The 20,190-nt window shown below is 38.0% G+C and overlaps 1 protein-coding gene across 2 annotated transcripts in view; it reads right to left on the bottom strand.

The window, feature by feature from the left end:
* Positions 1 to 20,190, bottom strand: part of LOC113050334 (E3 ubiquitin-protein ligase PDZRN3-B-like) — a 90,156-nt gene that overhangs the window by 35,540 nt on the left and 34,426 nt on the right. The window contains exon 1 of one of the 2 annotated variants that reach the window (XM_026213199.1): positions 10,382 to 10,403. The exons of the other annotated variant lie outside the window; for it this stretch is intronic. The gene's annotated coding sequence lies outside the window, so the exon portion shown is untranslated. Of the gene's footprint in view, positions 1 to 10,381; positions 10,404 to 20,190 lie in introns of those variants that run through there. 2 annotated transcript variants of the gene reach the window in all.

Genomic DNA, 20,190 nt, shown 5'->3' with positions numbered 1-20,190 from the left:
AAATGGATGTCCCCAAACCTTCTAGCTAATGAAGAAAGACCATTTAATTGAAACCAAGTTGCAAAAACATCTCAGTACGACATCACAACATAAAAACATTTGCACGTCTAACACTTATTTAGTGTTCAAATACGTGGCCTGCATAGTTAGATTAAGGTTTTAAAGAGTTGATTCTGTCATCATTTACTCACCAAACCTGTATAACTTGGGTCTGTGCAACACAAAAGAGGAGATATTTAGAAAAATGTTGGTAACCAAATCAAGACCTATAGAAATATCTTCTTTTATGTTGTATAGAAAGAAGTCATACAGTTTTCCCACATTATAAGGGCAAGAAAATAACATAATTTTAATCTACCATGAAAATTACCCTTTCAATTTACCATCAACTATGCCTATTAGGAAGAAGTGATACAGAAACGATTATTTGTAACTACAAGATACAAGTAAAGTGAAATAAGTCCAACAGAGAAGTGCTCAAGTCTCATTCATGCTTACATTCATTTCACAACACAGAAGAACCAATGTTATTTCAGGCACAATATTTAAATATGTATGTAGTAACAAAATCTGAAAGCTACAAAGGAGGGGAAGCTTTCAGCAAACTACTGTATGATTTAAGTAAGTAATTTGTCCAAATATAGTGCATAAACCTCTCACACAGCCAAAGTATTCATCAAAATACTTTATGTTTTGTTTTTTTGGAAAAAGCAGCCTTAACTTTCTGCTAAATAAATGAATGAATTCAGGTCAATAATGATATGAGGGTGAGTAAATGATAACAAAATGTTCATTTCTGGATGAACTATTCCTTTAATAGGCTAAATAAAGCCGAATACCTGTTTTTCTTCTGTCTGTGTGGCATTAGCACTCAGCCGCTGCTGTTGCTGGTCTGCACAAGTGTGGGTGTGTGCAGAAGTGTGTCCTACTTGCCGTATGGTGTGTGGCTTGGCCTCACAGAGACAGGAAAAGGAACAGAATGTGGCCACGGCAGCAAGGAGTCCAGCAGCCTACAGTAAACAGCTCTTTCCTAAACCGGCCTGCCTAAACACCAGTAACCCCCACCACCTCGAAGACAGCCCACCTGTGGCATAGAAAAAACGGTGGCCACAACGATAACCGGAGCTGTGCGAGTGTTACTGCATGCTTATGTGAGGAGGGACGCTAAGTATAAATGACTTAGCGTTACTAAACTCCTCTTTCCTGGAAGAACATTGGGTACCACAGGCTCTGAAAATACCTCTCATGTGTGAGGCGCTATGATGAAGCCAAGCGCTGTGAAGACTTTAGAAAAGCTAGGTTTTCTTTAAATACTTATACTCCACACATAGTGACATCAATACCTCCTTTGAGACAATTTTATTAGGAATGCTCTCTATTACCATTATTTATACACAGGGTTAGAGATGTGAACATACCTCTAAGCCTAAGTATTAAAGTTGCAAACTAACGGCAGTAGCGACAGATCATTTCTTCCATATTGTTACATACACGCGAGTTAAACGGAATATATTAGATGCAGGCTGATCCAATCCAAATGTGAGTTTGCAGTTAAAAAGGGATGGGTTTTTAAGCAGACCGAAATTATTTGAGAAGTTTGGCATACATCAACTAGATAAAATCTTTAAGAAGATCACATTATGACAATTAAAAAATTAAAAATGTAATAATAACCATATATACATCATTGAGACATTCACAATATTGTCAAGATGCATTCAGAAAATAGATGGCGTGAATTTCCATTACATTTCAAATTTAATGTTTTGCTTCTTTAGGAAAGGTATGCTATTATTTTATTAAAACCATACTTTCACCACATGTACAGTACATTAAAATTAAATGTTTTGCATTGTAAGGCACTATATTCTCTGCAGTTTACCTATATGCTTTGCTTCGAATTAGGTTACATTTTAACTTGGAAAAATAACTTCTCTAACTAGAAAGGCTCTGATGTCATTGCTTGCAGTGATAAAGGTTATGGGTAGTAATCTGACAACAGACCTCCCTCTAAACCTGAAGAGAGCCATAAAACCCTAAAAATCAACCAATGGCTGAAGAGTACGATGGATTTTTATTTGAATAACAGAAAATCACAACGGAAACATCACAATTCTGTCCACGTCTCTGTGCTTGATGCAAACATTGAGTTCAGTAAGACACATCCTTGGTTAAGAATGTTAAGAATTAGTGAGACAAACGTTTCTCAAAGAGGAAAACTTTTTACTTGCTGTGATGATTGATTAACATTGGCTCGTTCAAGAATCACAAACCTTCAGCTCTTGCAGCGGTCACCTCATATACATATCCATCAGCTTTGAGTGAATATATTGCCCATCGCTGGCATTACTAAAAGTTTGGTGTGGATCATTACATGTGTGAGCACATATGATTGTAATGAGCGAGAGGCAAAGATCAATGTCTGATCCAGATCAGTCTGTTAAGTCTTAACACAAGATTATGCCCAGTGTGCCTGCTGCAAAGGAGAGCGCAGATCTAAATCACCTCAGAGACATGAAACAGGAAATGTGTGGACACTAATGATTCTAGTCATGCAGTCCAATCTTATACATATGTATTATTTGTTTTAAAATAAACAGTTATATCTTTATATGCACTTCAAAAACGGCAGATAATCAATGCATTTTTTTTTATTATTATTATTTAAAGATATAAATAATAACATTAAATATTTGTAGTCGTCTGATTTCTTTCTTAAAATGGAAAATATTACTTGCACATATACAAGAAAGTATAAATAAAGGTATGTGTGCCATAAAAAAAAAAAAAAATTCTTACTGGCTCTGAACATAAAATAGTGATAGTAAAAATAATAAATTAAATATAAAATTTAGAATAAAAACACTAAAGTCACATTTATCAACCAACATTAATATGCCTGATGTTATATTGTGCATTCCTGCAAAGAACTACTGCAATGTGAAAAAAACAAGTGAGGTAAACCTTTAATCTGTGCAATGCTCAGTAGAAAGCTGTTAAAAATCTATACCTTTATACTGTACTTATCAATATTTTACTATGCTACTAATCCTTTCTTCTCCTTTCCATAATTCCCCATGTGTCCAATTAACAAATTATCTTTCTTCTCTCCTGCATGAGGCTTTGTTTTTTCTTTCGTCTGCACGTGCCGGCTGCACTCAGCTGTTTTTCAATTAGCACGGTCGTGTACGCACATGCAGCTGTTTGTTATTTTCTTATAAATTCGCTTCTTATTTAAGCCTCTTGTTTTCACTCTTTTCTTTGCCAGTGTGTTTTGTTACTTATGCTTCACTTGCACTTTTTGTTTAGATTTTTCAGTTATGAGTTTGGTCGTGTTGTCTTTCTTTCTTTTTATTTATTCAGTTTATTCCGTTGCTGCCTGGACAGTCAGCATTTACTGGTAAGCAGCTTGCTTGCCCTCCAGGGTTTCAGACTCTCGCTCTGGACTGTGATTCTGTTCTCTGGCTCTGCTTGCCTGGACTGATCATTGTTATTGATGATCCTTGCCTTTTCCTGACTATGATGTGCTTCTCTTCATTGTGCAGCCGCTCACCTGGTATTTGATCTTCACATGTCAGACCATGTGTTACGGCTTTCCTGGGCTTCATTTGCTGATTGGACTGCTCTCCGGTTTCCTGATCCTAATTTGGGCTTTTCTCTCCATTGTCCTCTTAGACTGCTGAACCAGAGCTTGGCAGCTCATCACCAGTTTACCTTTTTGTAATATATATATATATATATATATATATATATATATATATATATATATATATATATATATATATATATAATATATATATATATATATATATATATATATATATTAGGGGTGTAACGGTTCACAAAATTCACGGTTCGGTTCGATACGATACACTGATGTCACGGTTCGGTTCGGTTCGGTTCGATACGTTTTAGATACAGCAAAATGTAAAAACATCTCAACTTTTCAGAATGCCGCAAGCGCACTGCGGGTCATGTGACAAGAACCAACCAATCAGCTTCATCCTTTCCCGTAACAACGTTGAGAGCTCAGCCAAGATGAAGGAACAGCTGATCATAGTTGTATATGGATTGCAATTTTGAAATAAATTCAGTAGCAGAGCTACTGCAAGCGATTTTTAGAGCTGCAAATCCATTTATCCTTCGCTGAAATTTCCGCGTCTCATGGAGAGAACACGTCATTGTTGCTTAGCAAAGACAGACGCCTCATGAGCGCTTCTGCCCAAGCGCTTTGGAAAGGAGGAGAAAGACGCGCTTAGCGTTTTCCATGCGTTTTTAGGCGCTATATGTGAACGGCCCCTAAGGCGCTCGCTCACTCAGCACGCGCTGAAGGCTCGTTGCAAAATGTCCAATGCATTTAACAGACCAGAAATATAAGATCCTAAAATAACCAACAGGTCTGGTGTTTGGGTTGGATTCCCTGTAAGCTATAGTTTCTAAATGCTGCAGGGATAGTTTGCTGCGTGCATGTTTCTCCTTTTTTTCGTCTTTTCCCAGATAGTACTGACGCATATATCCCAGATATTCCCGCTGTTTTTTTTTTTTGTTTTTTTTTTTGTAATCCCGCTGGTGTACCCTGTCATGTTGCAGATGCGACATACCGTTGTTTATTTATCCACCACTCTCTTGCCATCACCATTATAGCTTAAAGGGAATCCAAAGTGCACCCAAACACCAGACCTGTTGGTTATTGGGGGATCTTCTCATTTCTAGTCTGTTAAACGCATTGGCTATTTTGCAACGAGCCTTCAGCGCGTACTGAGTGAGCGAGCGCCTGCTGAGTAGCCTAACATAAACATATAAGATGGTGTTTTTTTCTTCTTCGGGAGTGTCAGGGGCGTTGCCTGTTACGTTGTTTGAGTTATTGGGCTACCTTGTTGAACGCATATCATTATATTTCTCTCTCTCTCTGTTTTTTTTTTTTTTCAAATATAATTAATTACTCCAACGAACCGTTCGGTATACATAATGCGTACCGCGTACCGAACCGAAAGCGTCGTACCGAACGGTTCAATACGAATACGCGTATCGTTACACCCCTAATATATATATATATATATATATATATGTATATTGGAGCATTTGGGTCTTCATTACAGAGAATCATGACAGCAACTTGATCTCTGATCAGGTCTTGTGTGCAGTTAATGCCACGACCACCGCTATCACAGTAATCCCCCTCTATACCCATATTACAGCCGTTTCCCATCCGGCAGTGCAGGGTGAACATCAGGTATACTCCAGCAGATTAGCAGTAAGTTAGCTAGGGTATACAGCAGGGGTGAACCATAGGCCCCATACAGTCTTTGAAGTCAGATCAGTGTGTCGCAATAAAAAGCATGCCCCATTGATGGAGAAAATCCAGGGGGCTGGAGTCTGACTCTAGACCTGACTCAAGGGCTGATGAGGCACGTCTGGGATTAGCAGATCCTTTTGCACCCCTTGCAACTCTTAATTTCTCTGTCTCGGTTTGCCTGTCTCTTGGCTTTTAATTGAGTTAACATCAGAACAGGTGAATTCTAGAACATTGCAAGATCTTTGATGTGCTCATAAAGTTATTTCTGAAAGAAGACTATTACCAAGATGACATTCAACATCTTTTATAAAGGTCAGTGAGAAAAACAAAGGTTAACCCTTTCGAGTCGATTAACGCGTATATGATAACCCCAAAAAGAACTTAAATTACACTTTCATGTCTACTTTTAACGAGTGCTGCCGAAAACAAAGCGATGTCTGTTTTTGATGTCTCCCTTCATTATCTTCTAATGCGACCACGCCCCCGCGCTGAACGCTCTATTGAGATGATAATGTTTCACTGAAGCGCACGGCTTGAATATGCCTATACAAAAAAACAAAGCAGCGAGACTGTTCTTTAAGTTTTTTTTTATTTATTTTACTCTTTGCTTCGCAATGAGAGGAATAAGACATAATTCACCCCAAAATTATGTGATGTGGATTACCTCAGAATTTGAGATTTGGATTTCCTCAGAAAAAAAAGAATGAAGTGCTTTATTCAGCAGAGATCATAAACATGAGTAAGTCTCTTGTTATTTATTTATATACTTGTACTAGTTTTCACATAACGTGTAAACATTTTACTAGTTAGACTTTTTCCAAACTATAAATCCTGACTAAATGGATAATAAAGTGAAACATTATGAAGTTTCAATAACAATGTACACTACTATACCATTGAAAATAAATGTAACAAGTAAATGTAACAAATGTACAGTAACAAACAATGCTCTTCTTTCAATTTACCCCCCCCCCCCCCAAATAACTGGAGAAATATTCTCAGCTCTTTTTAATAATAATAATAATAATAATAATAATAATAATAATAATAAAAACAAAAAAAACAAAAAAAAAAACAATCAGCTTTGAAAGTCAGCTTTGATTGTTCCTAATAAACTGTTTAACTGCACTCACAAGTGAATATAAAATTATGTTGTGGGATAATTAAATATATTCTAAATAAACTACAAACATAAAAATTATATACATTTATTTTGTCTTCACATTCTTTCTTGTAACTCCTCCCTCTCAGTCACAAATCTGACTGAGAGGCTCATTTGTCTTCTCAGGTGTAAATCACAATGATATTCATGATAGTTGACGCCTACTCACATATGACTTTTACAAAAATAAAAAGTGTCTTATAACATTTAAATCTATATATTGTTCTCTGTAAGTGAGTAAACAAGATTTTCACATAATTTACAAAGAAAAATTCTAGGCTACAAGCTCCAGTTTTCAAAGATCCTGGGAACCAATGGTCTGTACGTGTTTTATGGCCTTATTCAAGTGATTTAACATTTTTAGTATTTCACTAACCACATACTGTATAACATTTTTTTTTCTCAAAAACACAATCATGTACATACATGCTGCTCACATATTATTATAGCCCAGTTTGTGCTGATTACAGTGCTGTTAGACTTTAGCCATTAGATGTTTATAAGTAACTGAAAAAAGCACAAATGTGCCTTCTCCAGGCCCCCAAAATACCCTTAGACTCCAGAGGGTTAAAGTAGAAAAAAAGAATATCTAAAGAAAAGGAAAATGTCAGAAAGCCAATAAGAAAATCTTAAACAGAGCTCTGAGCTGGCACACAAGGTCATAATAGAACAAACCCCATAACCAGAAGTATATCACTGGACATGTAAACTGTAACACTAGCACATCATCTTAAATAACCTTAAACAATCCACCAGGGATTAGAAATAAAACTCTGAAAATTATGTCCTCTCCTCACGTTCGCAACAAAGTGTTACTAGTCTTGAATTCAGGACACACAGACATATGTGTGCTGTATTGATGCACAGAAAAGAAAGATGAAGATATGGAACTATTAGAGCCCCACTAAAGATATCAAGATCCTCTCCAATGACGTTCCACTCCACCGACGGCTTCCTTGGTTTCTGTGTATCCCTTCACATTAACATTCTTCAATCCCCATGCTCCTGTACACTGTAAATTACCATCTTTGTACAGAAATAGAACAGGATGGATGCTATGGACTTGTTCTAGGAAATCAGAAGTGCAGCTCTGAGCAGAGCTAGAATGAGGGCCCAGTGGAAAAACACGTGAGGAAAACCAGCTGACTTAAGTTTTATGTCAACCATAGAAGAATCTGTCCATGAACAGTGCCTAAGCCAGCTACAGTAAAAGAGCAAAAATATTACCTGAGCTAAGACATAAACTTCAATGAGGTCTAAGATTTTAGTTCAAGGGAAGACTGAAATAAACACTTTATACAATATATGGTGCATTTCAGGTATGTACAAAACTATTTTCCATTTCTTTTTATAATTTAAACTCCACAACAGGAGGAAAAAAGTTCATGCAAGTAAACAATAGCGACGAGTTAATTATCTTCACAATGTGCACCACTTGGCCTCTTATTCAATCTCTTCTCACTGCATACAAATACTGTCTCACATCTTCCACCCTGCTGACTCTTCATGTTCTTCAGCCGTTTGCCTGGAGCTTTAAAAGTCCTCTGAAGTCTGTAGGGTCGCTTGCTCACCGCATGAATTATTTTCACCCTTGAGTTCTTTGAGTTCTCCTCTTAATAAACCCAACCCAATCCAATAATAATTCTACACAAAGCTTCAGACACATCCTTACGTCTGTCCCGACCCAAAGTACTAGAAGTTTAGCACCACATCTAAAGAAGCATGCAAGCGGGAAGTCCACATGCTGCCTGATATGCATGTCTATCATGCACTCTCCCACCAACCCCTGCTCTCTGAGAAAACAAAAACAGTTCCAAAAACTACTGCTCAGCTGCCACTTGTTGTCTTACATCATCTGAGCCCTTGCTCGTTCATTATATTTTTTATTTTCCCAGAATTCTCAGTGGCACGGCCCAGACCAAACCTTATAAACCTGAGGTGACTGTATGTTCTATTTTTCTCCATGAGGATGTTTATGCCAAACTGGCTGACCATGACTATTCTCAGAACATTTAGTTAAACAAATATAATCTAAAATGTCTGTAAATATTGTGGGGTGAATTGCTCAATTTGAGCAATTTCTACACTAACAATAATGTAAAAAAAATCTGTTGTTACGGCGGAACAAAAAAGAAAAAGCACAGCAATTAACAAACAATTTTTGGTCTGGACTAGACACGTTTATGTTTGAAAAGAAAAATAAGTCTGGGGTGATGCATGATATAGTGATGGTTTTGTGGCATTATGACATTGATAAACAGCAAATCTGCATTTTCTGATATTATTATAAATTCCAAGTCACCCAATACATACATATATACATACATACATACATACATATACACATATATAATTATAGATACATGCATACATACATACACACACACACACACACACATATACATATACGGTTCATATACATATACATATAACATATTGGCAGATTTCACAAACAGTACTTAAACTGCTAGTTGAAGCTAATTTCAAATTAACTAATTAAACAGAAAAAAAGACAAAGTGGTGGAATGGAGCGTTCCCAAAGCTTACCGTTTCTTCACCAAGTAGGACATATTACTGGATGGACATCTATGTTGTTTCTGGAACAACATTATTCAATCAGACTTTAGGGTTAGGTTTTACAGTTGGGGTTGGCTGAGGTTTGGGCTTCAACAACATTCTTATCAACCTATCATTTGGTTTAAAGAGCAGTTATTGGTTATGGTTAGGACTATGTTTGTTTTTTGACAAGAAAGTAGTTCCAGAAATTGCCAAAATTGTTGACCCAGGATTACATCCTACTTGGCAAAATCAACCTTACTAAAAAACTATTGAACACTACCGAAGAAAGCAAGATTATATGGTTAAAATCAACATGAAATTGCATTCAAATCCCATTTTATTTCCATTGTGCGATTCAGATTTGGCTTCAAAGGTGGATTCAAGATAAACAATATTCTTTCTAAATAGACAGAAAACAATAACACACAGATAAACCACACAAATAATGGCAATTTCCATTAAAAAGTTAACCTTTCATGGTGACCAAAAAGGAAAGGTGCAATAGTTAGCAGCAAAGAGAGAAATGACCCAAGAAAGATCTTAAAGTCTTACTCCACTCTCATCACCTTCCTGTCTTTCACCTGTCCACCTCCAGACAGCAGAACTGTGTTTTTTGTTCTCCCTGTTCTGCAGGCCTCTTATCTTTCTTGCTTCCCAGCCAAGCATGTCTTCCCAGGTAGAGTCTGGCTGAGATAACACTAGCCAGGCTGTGAGCACATGTGCAGCTGCGTGCGGTGACGAGGGTCTCTGAGTCAGAGGTTAAGTGCTCAACATAATGCTCCCAATGACCTGTGGCTCACCGCCCCCTCAGGCTCACACAACTAAGGCTTTCCCTCTCTCCCTTTTGGCCCTAGAAGCGAGAAGCGCACTTACCCTCTCAAAGCCACGACTAAAAGGCCCATTCTCTTTCTTTTATCCTACAAATCCTGACACATCATTTTCTTTGAGCCTGAGTATTCCCCTGACGATTTACCTTCACCATATTGCTTTGACTCCAGTTACAAAAAAACCATGGGAAGGTGCTTTTTAACTGCCGATTATGCTAAAGAGATGGTCAACACAGGTTAAGGATCTATTATGGCTATGCCAGTGGTGGTCGGGAAAGATTACAAGTGGTTAAATGGCTCCTTTTTGCAAAAAAAGAAGAGAACAGAGAGAAAAGATGGTATCAACTCACGTCCGCAAAGGGGCTTTGTTTGCCTGACAGTAGGATTACAAGATAGTGGAGAGGTGGGAGGGAAAGCTTAGCTCCCGATGTTTCAAAAGTCACAACTGCCCAAGGGCTTGTCAAAACAACATTATCCAGGGTATATTACATGTCTGCAGGCTGAATAAAGCGCAACAGAAACTCCACAGGTACTTACATGGACTGCACACTTTATAGGTGAGAGGATTCAGATTTCAAGTCTTACCTGGGGAAAGAACAACAGAAAGAGAGAGAATTAATAAACAAATGACAAAGCATTACTGCATATTACATCACAGAGCTGTTGAATGCTCGATTCTGCTCGTCTGACAGACTGTAATAGTTCCAAGTCTGCTGGTCCCACAAATATGACAATACATCACTCTGTCCCACTAAAACCAGCTGTCCTCAATATTACAATGCAAAATGTCACTTAGATTATAACATATACTACTTTAAGAAAAAATATAAATATAAAAAAACATAACTTAAGTAACGTTACTACTGTGCATTCTGACAATGAATTGTAAAAACATACCCATTTTATTATGTATACATTACAGTACGTATATCAGGTTGAATCACACATTCTCAGTATCATTCTGAGTTTTACAGTTTTTTATTTATTATATATATTTCTTTTTTTGTTATAGTTTTTTTATTAAGAATAACTACATATAATTCCTTTCATACGTCAACTCCGATCACACAACTTAAAAAAAAGAAAAAAAAAGTGTTTGTTTTGTTTTCCATAATTTCCCTAATTTGAAGTACTATTAGTAGCAACACCAGGGAAGAAAATGGCTACTGCACTTAATACATGAGCAAAATATGAATATTTTGTCAATACCTGAATAGTTTGAATCTGATTATGACCATCAGTAAATGGAGCTGGAAACATCTTGTAGCCTCTATTCATTCATTTATTCAATAATTTAAGTGAATTGTGATATTTTCTTTTTGTGTTGTCTCAGCGCTCAGTTTTAACATCTGCTAAGCAGAAATCATTGGTTGTAAATGCCACTCAAAGCAAAACACACCTCTCCTCCTTATGGATAGGACTTTCTTTAATGCAAGGGCCATAATAACAGCAAATCTTGCCTTGGAAAATGCCACTAACAATAGCACTTTCCTCTTTATGAAGTTTGCCTTTAAAGCATTTGTGTGCTGCAGTATTTGGTGGGTCTGGTTTTATGCTGTTGTTAAACGCACGCTTGTTGGCAGTACAGCAGGGGCTGGAAGAGTATGAAGGGCACAGTGTTTGCCTTATTTGGGGATGACTGGCTATGTTTAATGAAGGACACCGAGGCAAACTTCACTGAAAGGCATGCGCATACACAGGGGTTTTTAGGTTTTCTATTTGTCAACTGTAAATCTTACACCAAATTCTTATTTGCTCTAACAGTACAATAAAACATACATGCTGTGCAACATTCCATGGGATAGGGGAGAAAAAACTCAAGAGACCTCTTTATTGTCTCGAGCAAATAAAGGCTTTAATCAAGTATCCTGTTACTCAAAGTAAAAGACCCTTTAAAGTTTCATAAGAGACCTACAACTGCTCAGATTCTAATTCCAATTTATATATTTAATATATAAAAGACCAAGTTATCCAAGCTATGCTATCAACATTTAATTTCTAGCTCTATATTCTTACTCCATGTCAACAATTGTCTTAACTGTGCAATTTTATTTTATTTCTCCTGAAGAATTTTAGAAAAACATCTAAGGCAAATGATACTTTGTGCTTATGACATATTAATGCTTTCAAGTGAATTCTCATGGTTTTTGCTGAGCCACAAAACTTTGCTCTGGGAATCAACACTGTTTAACAACAGAATCTTATATTATTTTGCAGATTTACTACATGCATTCCAGTGTCCACACTCACATTGAGGCAGGTGACTGCACATATAATGGAGCATGTCAGCAGATGTCACATTTACAGCTACCTCTATGAGGATGATAAAGGCACTGTAACACTCGGGTCAATGCGGCTTACAGATTACTATTGAGCTTTTTGTTTAACAGACATTAAGGTCATTGGTACTCTCTTAAACAGTTTTCTCTGTTAATAAAATATAGTTTTCCATATCAACTAATGCACAAAGAGATTGTGAAGACTTTCGCGTAGGCAAAGTGTGCAATTGTAGTACCAAAAGGAACTGATTTTATTTATTTTTTTTAAACATCCTTCCAATCAATAACTATCCTAGGTCTTCCATTGTTCGGTTAACGATTAACTTTTATTTCTAAAACATTTAGCCAGGGAACAAACAAAAATAGTGCTCAATAAATATGAAGTTTCATCAAGATAACTTGTAAAAGCTACTGTCTGTCTGGATTTTTGTTCCACTCACCCCATACACACACACACACACACAGAGAGAGAGAGAAAGAGAGAGAGAAAGAGAGAGAGAGAGACACCAGTGACTGATGTTATAACCACAGGCTTCTGCTTTAATCCCTGCTGTCATCTTAAAAGACAGATTAGGGGTCTAGTAATGAAGAGAGAGAGACAGAGTGAGATAGAGACAAAGACAAAGACAGATACAAAAGCTAATGAGCAGTTTAAATGTTTTCTAGTTTGACTGACTGAACTCTTTGGCTGCATATCAACACTATTCCTCACATGAGAACACAGATGGACAAAAACACACAAAATAGTCTTTAGATAAATACAAGTACATGCAACTGTGGTATTTGAACAGTAATTATGATGGTCACTTACATCAAATTGCTAAAGTATTGTAAATGCCCAGTACTTCAAAATTAATTTCAGAATTCGAATCAGAAAGGACTTTATTGACAAGTGTGTTTACATAAAGGAATTTGACAGGAGCTTCCAGTGCAAAGAAAAAGTACATACATCAACTGTCTGTATTATGGACTAGATATGTAATGATAAATAATAATAATAATTTTATAAACTCATAAAAAAGCAATTTCTAGCCAATGCAAATTTATATAGTAAAATTGATAGTAAAATAATATATTTTTGTTTATAAATGCATAAGATATATATATCTATATATGGTGGGCAGAGATTAATTTTTTTTATCTACTGTAGATTAATCTCACTGTAATCTTGGAATTAATCTAGATAAATGGCTCATGCCAAAGGCATTCAGAATTGCTACCCAAATAAAATAATGACTAAAAGTAACGTTAAGTCTTTGAGAAAGGGTTACTCAAGACAGGTGGTGCATAAGACCAGGGGCTCATCTCCTGTTTCCATAATGTATCACAAACTGCTTGAGAAAGCTGTAAACTAATAACACATTGCACAAGGTGCAAACAACCTTACGCCTGTTTCACGCATACTCCGTCTACAGTGTGTATGCGTTGCATATTATTTTTACGCACCCATGTTAACGGATTCCAGCGTTCACGCATTTGCGGTCCGTCAGTGCGTTCCAGGAGTGTTGCGTCTGCAGCAGTGCAGCGATCGTTTATGTACCAAGTAGCGGACTGCAAACGCGTCCTGTGTGAAAGCACAATGAGTCCATGCTGCTTCTGCACCAAATATGAAACAACTACGGACTGCATACACACTGCAGACGGAGTATGTGTGAAACGGACGTGCGTCTTATCGAGGTTTCCATTGGGAAGCATCTAAAAAAAAAAAAAAAAAAAAAAAACATTCCCTGAAGCAAACCCGGCGGCATCTTAGCTTACAGATTCGGCTAGGTATACATCCGCGCTAAAATATCAAGGTGAAAGTCATCATAGCTCACCTAGTATAGACCCAGCTCCCAACCCAACTTTGAGAATAGATTAACGGCGATATTTTTTTATCGCCTGATAAGAGTCTCACGTTAACGCAGCACGTTAACGGCGATAACGGCCCACCACATATATATATATATATATATATATATATATATATATATATATATATATATATTGAATCTCAACATCACTCTTCTCCGACTTTTGCCCTTACTTCACTTGTGCTGTCAATTACACTGCACAGGTCCATGATTGTGAAAAGTCTTTGCCTCGTTCGTGTATTACGTAACTGCACTGAAATGCACCATAAGAACCTTTAGCTTGCTGTAATATTACACGGAGCAGTGTACCATAAGCCTAAAGAAACGTACAGAGTCACATAGCAAGCTAAGAGCAGAATGGAGACATGCACCACTGGTGCGTCATGTCTGTCCACGGATTTAAATTTAGCCTGTATCAGTCTATCTCGGATGTTTGAAGGGAGAATTTTCATCTCCAGCAGACAAGACACTACTGGACAAATTATACTTCAAACATCGTCTCTGCAAAAGAGAAGGAATCTAGTTATGTCCAGACATGAAGTGAAAATTTCCAATCGCAAAGAAAGCTTCAGCTAAAATTAAAAATTGTGTATAATCATGCCAAGATGCTGACCAAGCCATAAAACCGTTTTAAATGAGAAATCCAAGTCAATCTAAATAGATGTCTCCCAGCCTTTATGAAATTTTGTTTTACATCAAAGTACACTCTCCGAAGTGCTCGTTTACAAGCCATTTCTCATTTCTTGCGGCACCATTCTGTTGTCACTGCACAGCTATCTATTCTATAATTGTATGTTATTATCTAGACAAGATAAAGGTGGGTGAAGTAGCAACAGTGATTTGTGCATAAACATTTGAATGTGATTTTTGCCTCTTATCTAACCTTTGCTGTTTGCTCTCTTTTCGCTCTCTTATGGTCTGTAAGCGTGTGTGTTTTGGAGCACAGAGGGGGCCTGGCTCTAGCCTGGTCTTAACAGACTCAGTGGAGTCACTGCAGCTGTTTCAGCCCGGCCACATAGGGGAGCATTTAATTGGTTGTGAATTCAGTGACAGAGGCTTTCAATTTGGCCAGGGCTGTAGAGACACGCACTCTGTTTGCTGTGTGTGTGTGTGTGTGTGTGTGTGTTTAGTTTTGTTATGTTTGTCATACTTTCTCATACAACACACTGCAACCCCCCACAAAACCTTATGATCCCACTACCTCACACATACTAGTTATAGCACAGTCATTCACAACAAAACATCAACAGTTTCAACAGCGCAGTGGTTAATAATTGTGCTGTGTGCGTTAGGGATTGAAAAATGAGGGCTGTTAAAGTCAAACCAGACAGCTGTGCATCCAAAGACTGTTTCTGATTTTCTATCCATGCAGAATTTCTTAGTTTTGACTGTTCTTTGGGTTTGGGAATGTGGTCTGCCAATAGCTCAACGGCATGTTAGTCCAGAAGTCTCTCTCTCTCTCCTGACTCCCTCAAATGTGGGACTGTTTAACTGTCCTAATGATCTGTTTCAATGCTCCCTCCCTTTGAGAAAGTAACAAACACACATATTCACAAACTCATAATTAGAGGACTGGACTGTGCATTATTTTTTAGGATAAATAATTGACTGTGTCTGAGCCATTGACAGGGAACTATAGCCAGAGACCCTTTTTATAGCCGCTCAAATACAAAGGCAGTCATGTCACGTAGCCAGAGGCACTGACAAATAAAGAAAAAGAGAAAAACCATATTTATATATATATATATATATATATATAATTTTGCATTTCAAAGGACATTGCTGACGAAGATCTACTCTGATTAATCTACTCAGATCTGCCATCTGTGACTTTGAGCCTATCATCTGATTCATAAAAAGGCCATGTGACTAATCAGTCTGGAACCACAGAAAAATGATGTCATGGCAATGCAAATTAGCTGATGGCCACAAGAATGCTCGCAGTCCCAAGTTCTTAAAGGGTTAGTTCACCCAAAAAGGAAAATTATGTCAATAATGACTCACCCTCGTGTCGTTCCAAACCCGTAAGACCTCCGTTCATCTTTGGAACAAAGTTTAAGATATTTTACATTTAGTCCGAGAGCTCTCTGTCCCTCAATTGAAAGTGGGTGCACGGTATACTGTCCATGTCCAGAAAGTTAATAAAAACATTATCAAAGTAGTCCATGTGACATCAGAGGGTCAGTTAGAATTTGTTGAAGCATCAAAATTACATTTAGTCCAAAAATAACAAAAACTACGACTTTATTCAGCATTGTCTTCTCTTCCGGGTCTGTTGTGAGCGGAGGTCTTACAGGTTTGGAACGGCATGAGGGTGAGTCATTAATGACATCATTTTCCTTTTTGGGTGAACTAACCCTTTAAGATTCTAAATGTATTATTATTATTATTATTAATTTATCGGTTCACTTTTTCGGTGTAAAAACATTCGGTTTTTGAGTTGGTCTGAACAAAAACATCAGATGTTTGAAACTGCCAATTCATTCAATTCAAACCAGCAGAACGCTTTTGGTGTGGCTGAAATAGCAGTTTCCCCCAGTAACAGCTGTAATCACAGCAGTGCTCCGCTCACAAATGCTTATTTATCAGGCATTATAGGAAAGATGAAATGAAAACACCCGCTCTGCATTTTGAATTTGAAACATGCAGTGAGCATGTTTATTCAAAAAGTCACAGGGTCCGATATTGCTTAGTAAATGCCTTGGTTTAACCTATGCTTACATAAGTAACATCCAACATGGCCTTAACAATGAGGTAAACAAGGAGAATGAAAACGTTACAATGTGTTTAAGTTATGGTGAACATTTGTTCAAGAACTCCTTTGGGTCCTGTCCCTAAATAATGGAGCGAGACAAGATAACTGCTGGCAGAAAATGAGGAAAGATCTCACGTCTCAACAGTCGATGTAAAAAAAAAAAAAAAATGAGAGCGTGAAACCACAAAGCCTTCAGCTAACGTTCATGCTGCTTTATTTTCGAATTGCATCTGGAGATGTTTAAATGTTATTAAAATGTGTGCAGAGTGAGGACAGATCAGGTTACGTCCAAAAAAAAAAAAAAAAAAAAAAAACCTGGTGAGAGAGTACTGGGGAAGCTGTTTCTTTCGAACGAATGAGAAAAACTGAGGTGGTTTAGAAGGAGATGATGATGAAAAAGAGGAAAGGGAGAGAGAGAAAACAAGGGATGAAGACTCTGACAGCAGTTCTCTGTGAGTGTCTGTGCGTGGCTCATGCCAAAAAAAACAAGGGCCGAGCAAGGTTGGGAATCTGATTTCAGCCGAGAGCTGCGGCAGGAAACGCTGCTCCTCCAGAGGGAGGGGTGCAGATCCACAGCCATGGCGCACTCCCAAAATCTACTCTCCCAAAACACCTCCACTTCTTCTCTCAAAAGCCTCTGTGTATCTCCTTCATTCCCATTCTCTCCAGGTCAAGACCACAGTCCATCAGCCGGTCTCTGTATCTTCTCAAACTTTCCAGGTCTAGGGTTCAGGACAAAAAAGTTTTGTCTGGGAGGTATCACATTTCACACTTGCGCTTGCCTACAGGGCTGAAGGGCAATGAAAACCAGGTCCCACATGTCACGAGAAGGTCGTGTTTGTTAAATCTAGCATTGCTAGCAAAGGGCCACTATCTCCATCTGGATCACATAACCAGCACTGCTGACTACAGAATGAAGGGTTAGAATTTATCAAGCTGTTCTGATGGATACAAGAGGGCTAGATTCACACGCAGGCTAAAGGAGCAATCTGAAAAGGATGTCTGCTTTCCATGGTCTACATATGGCCATAATGATGCCAGATGTGGCCAATCAAGTCCGTAGACTGTTGTGGCACAGTGTTCAGCTGCAAATACAGCTGTGCTGATCCTTCTTACTCCCCCCTCTCCCAAACTCCTTCCTCAATCTCTTCCGTTCAGTCCTTGCCTGCGCTTTTCAGATATGTCCAAGCAGTCAGTTAACAAAATATCCTATTCGGACAATGGATTTGAGTAAAATCTGGCCATTATGATGAATTATGTGTGCTCTGGAGTGGCGGATTTGGTGGGGAGGGATCACTTTTGCAGACTACAGGGAAATAGAGCTATAAAACTAACCTGCTTCCGATTAGCACCATTCTAAAGCAGGACACAGGACCTAAAAACCGTGCGACATTGATGAGGTAAGGAAGACATCTGTCCAAAAGGAAATAGATCAAATGTCCCCTGAAAGAATCCTGTTGACACTTGTAAATATCTCATCGCACAGCATATCACATGCAATATTCACTTTTTGAACATTGGAAAAACGCTGAAGAAGAGCCAAAAGGACAGAATGCTTGTGAACGACAAGTCTAACACATTTGGTCCACATGGGTGGTGTCGTTTTGCAAAAATATACAGGAGTAGGGCAACACCAGGAATAAAATATAATACTCATTACTACAATTGAACTGGCTTTCAAAGACGACCTTTCATAGAACCACCATCAAAAATGTGGAAGAATTTTATATTTTAGGGGTATAATAGCTTGACGCTGCCAGTACATTCAAAGAGACATCAATGTACATTTTACTTCTCCAGGGGACTAATATGCCCCTTGCAGGGGTAGATAAGGTAGAAATGGTACCCTTAGGTACAAAGGTACTGCCCCAGAGAGAAAGTGCATTTTTTTATATATTTCTGACAGTTTAACATAATGTCCTTTGCAGAAAATAGTCTTAACTACGAGTCTGAGACATTTCTTACATATTTTCCCATGAGAGCCAATGCACTCACACAGTGTCTCTGGGCATCTGTGAGGAGCTAGGTACTGCTAGACTCCAGGCTAGCATGAATGTGGACATTGAAAAAAAATAAAACTATTCACAGACTTGGCCATAATTAAAACCCCATGTCACAAGCAGCAGGCTGGGGGTTTGCAGCAGCCTGCCGCTGGTGAGGAACACATGTTGTAAACAAACACAAGAACCCGAGTCAAAAAGCCATTGAGCTAGGGTCTGCTAACCACATAGAATGAAGCTCAGGGTTCAGAAAAGTGACAGACGCAACATGTGGACACTCTGCTCTTCGCATTATACCATCATTAAGCCCTTCCCAGAAGACTGCACTTTTCTAAACTTTCCAAAAACAGCTGTAACTAAGCATGTGTGCAGATGTGTTCCAAGTCAAAGCGATTGGATTCGCCAGAGCAACAGGATAGTGATTTGTTAGACATGTCAGAAGCGCAGGCCCACCAAAGACATGCCAGTAACCGAGGTCGGCTAATAATAAAATCTGTTAATAAGCAGTCAGCAGGCTTCTCAAATGTTTATGAGCATCAGCCACGCCAAACGACTGAACCTTATCATTGGTGGTTATCAGCATAAATCTACAAAGTAAGGCATGCATGTAGATAAAATTACACAGCATGCCAGTGTCCCCTTTTCTACCATATTGGCTTTCTAGTATTGGTGACGGCTACTGGGAGACCTGTTAAAAGAAGCTTGTTGTCCATGACAAGGCCAGAACAGAACACAAAAAAACACATCTCAGAATCTTGATGTGGATTAAATATGTGCATGCCAGTTGGGAATCAAAGTGCATGACAGCACTGAGAAATCTAGTGCAATGTATCATAGGTTAAATTGAACAAATATCAAGCTTATGGGAACTGGTCCGAGCAAGCTAGCTTTACATCAAGTCCATCTCTTTTAGTTAAGAACAGGATATTAATGTCTGGACTAAAAAGCAGTTGAATGTAATTAAATAAATAAATTAAATAAATAAATAAAAAATAATATTATTTTGTATCTTGGACAAAGTTTAAAGGGTTAGTTCACCCAAAAATGAAAAATATGTCATTAATGACTCACCCTCATGTTGTTCCAAACCACACAGCTTGAACACAAAAACGGAACCTTACGGCTCTAGACGTAACACCCGTAAGAACTCCGTTCAACTTTGGAACAAAGTTTAAGATATTTTAGATTTAGTCAGAGAGCTTTCTGTCCCTCCATTGAAGCTGTGTGTACGGTATACTGTCCATGTCCAGAAAAGTAATAAAAACATCTTCAAAGTAGTCCATGTGACATCAGAGGGTCCGTTACAATTTGTTGAAGCATCGAAAATATATTTTGGTCCAAAAGTAACAAAAACTACAACTTTATTCAGCATTGTCTTCTCTTCCGGGTCTGTTGTGAGCGCGTTCACTGCTGTGTAGTGATATCCGGTTCGCAAACGAATCATTCTGCTACAGTGTGG

The sequence above is a fragment of the Carassius auratus genome, chromosome 31, assembly GCF_003368295.1.
Source record: "Carassius auratus strain Wakin chromosome 31, ASM336829v1, whole genome shotgun sequence".
NCBI lineage: Eukaryota > Metazoa > Chordata > Actinopteri > Cypriniformes > Cyprinidae > Carassius > Carassius auratus.
This window is presented reverse-complemented; position numbering and strand designations above follow the sequence as displayed.